The following is a 2,692-nucleotide window of genomic DNA, read 5'->3' on the forward strand; positions in this document are numbered from 1 at the left end:
TCATTTTATGATTCCACTAATAATCATAAAAGATGACCCTTTCATCATCAAAAGAGTCCTGGTTCAAATGATAAATTACATTGTGACTCTATTTATGAAAGATGTACCTGGAGCAATTAGGTTACTCTGCAGAATTCTCTCTCAGAAGAACTCTTACCCAGTGTTGCCTTGACTAGAGTGTCCATTCTGTCCAGAAAGACCCTCTTTTCTATGGTTTTCACTATCTCCCTGCCCCAGCAGCACTCCTTTTGGCAAGAAAAGACACTTGCAACTTAAAGCCTCAATGAAAAAACAGCTCATGTTGTTAATTAGCTCATGTTGTGTTTTGAGTAGATTATATAAGCCAGCTACAAAAATGATCAGATACACACATTACCTACTATTGGCCATTACATGTTCCAATTCAGCCACTCGAAGGAAGCCTGGGAGCCAGTGGGCTGGTATTACAGACAGTATTTAGCCCTTGCCCAACCTCAGCCTCCTCATCTATCAGGTGACTTTGAAGAGAACTTCTACCTCACAGAAACTGTGATAGAAATGATAGAAAGGCTCCTGGCACTTCTGTTTCCTCTTTGACTCTTGATACAAAATGGCCTCAACCTCATTAGAGTTCTCTGTCTCTAATGAGGTGAGTTCCATATCCCATCAAGTGAAAAAGTTTTGCTTAAATTTTCTCTTAGTCAATACACTACTCATAAATTCCACCAGCTTTCCAAAGTGGATACATCCCTCAAGGTTCTGCAACAGCTATGAGTAAGCTTGATAACCCAGAAGCTGTGGGAAGAATCAGTCCCTTTTGGTCATCTATGCCTCCTAAATGGTTGTGAATGTTTTATTTAAACCTGTAATGGGAAAGGGAGAAATTCTACTCTAATGTATAACCTTCTACTACCTACCATCATAGCCATGACAAATGGACATCTGACAGTTTCTATTCTGCCAATTAGAGAGCTGCTCATGGCTTCTGCTTTTGATAAACATTAGTCATTACTGGAGAAGTTGTGTTTCCCAGTCATTTCCCAGGGTGTGGTTTTTTTTGTTTTTGTTTTTTTTCCATTCTCTCTGTCTTATCCTCCTTGAGTATACCTTCTGGCACCAGACGTACATGCTGGCTGCATCATTAAGTGCTGAGACTTTACATCTTAATTCTGTGTGAGAGATTTTCTCTGGGGGCAGTGGTGCATCTGTGGAAAAAGAATTTGTGTAGAATGGGGGTGATATGTTGGAGGATGTTGATGACATGTTTAAGGAAACAGCTGTCCAGAAACTATTTTTTGTGTGTATATGTTGGAGGGACAAAAGAAGGAGTTGGCTTGGTATGGTTGTCCATAGGCTAAGATGAAATGTGTTGGCTTGGCTTAGGGGTTTGCTAAGGAAAAACCTTGAAGTACTTAACTCAAGCAGAAAAGAAAAAGGATTTAGGTTGTAGGATAATGTGCTCAACTTGTATTTTCTTTTTTTAAGTAGGCTCTGTGCCCAACATGCGGTTTGAACTCACAACCCAGAGATCAAGAATCAGATGCTTTACCAATTGGGCCATCCAGGTCCCCCTCAGTTTGTATTTTTTTAAGCTCGTAAGCTATCGAGAAATATTATCACCAACTCCCACATTCTTTTGGATGCCTCATAATATTATTTAATTCTCTCTTAGAATGGGGCAAAACCCAAGATGAAATCATGGCTTAATTTTTTAATATGATTCCTTGTGAAACAAAAAGATGTCTGTGTTCAGTAGCTGGATAGATGTATGGCAAATAGGGGAAAGGCAAGCTGTGTAACATCAGGACCAGTTTCTATAGCAACAAAAATGTCAGCCATCCTTTTGGCTGATCCTATTAATCTGGAGTAGAAGCAATGATACTGACACACTCGAAATGTATTTAAACCAGAAGGTGAAAATACAACCCAGCTGTAGATTTAAAGCAGAGGTAGAGCTAGGCACCAACATGATGTGACTGAAACATGCCATAAGGAAAAGTGAGGTGCTCTCAAATACGGCCTCTGCATTTTTGTTTTAAGTGATTAGGTTTCCACCTGAAGTTCCAAATATTCTTGGACCCAAATTAAAAAAAAGAGCGGGGGAGCTGGAGAGGAAAGATCCCATCGCTTTCTGTTTCTGTTTCCAGAGCAAGGCTATCTTTTCATTAGTGTTGGCTGGAGTAAACACATGAAATTAATTGTTCTGAACATGGTGAAATTTGTAACTTTGTGAGCTGCTGATATTTGTGCATTCTTGTGCATGACTTGTGCATTCTTCTGAGAAAGAAGGAGCTAAGTTTCTGAGAAAAGAAACTGGTGTTTGGACCGGAGCATGCAGTTGTGGTTTCTGTTCTTTTAACCACAGCCAGGGTTAGGGTGAGGTTTGTGAACACACACTGGTTTCAGTTAATGGTGGTGATCACCCTGGCCCCACATAGTCTGCAAGGCTACCCTGAGGCTCAAATGAGATCATGGATGTGGAAGTACTTTGAAAGAAGTCTAAAATGCTATAGGGGTATAAGGAATGATTATTAGTGGTAAGGAACAGCCAAAGAAATACTCTTTCCTAAAGAGCACCAGTTGTAGACAGAGCTTAAGGAATCAAGTTACAAATTCTGACTATCTGGGTCAGTGGTTTGATTTTTTTTTCCTAGAGAAACTATAAAGCTATTATTCTGTGCTATTCCCCTTTGGTGCCTCTTTTTACTTTCAA

This window comes from Mirounga angustirostris, unplaced genomic scaffold, assembly GCF_029215605.1.
Source record: "Mirounga angustirostris isolate CCGP_5_RB_7025 unplaced genomic scaffold, mMirAng1.0.hap1 SCAF_4, whole genome shotgun sequence".
Taxonomy (NCBI): Eukaryota; Metazoa; Chordata; class Mammalia; order Carnivora; family Phocidae; genus Mirounga; species Mirounga angustirostris.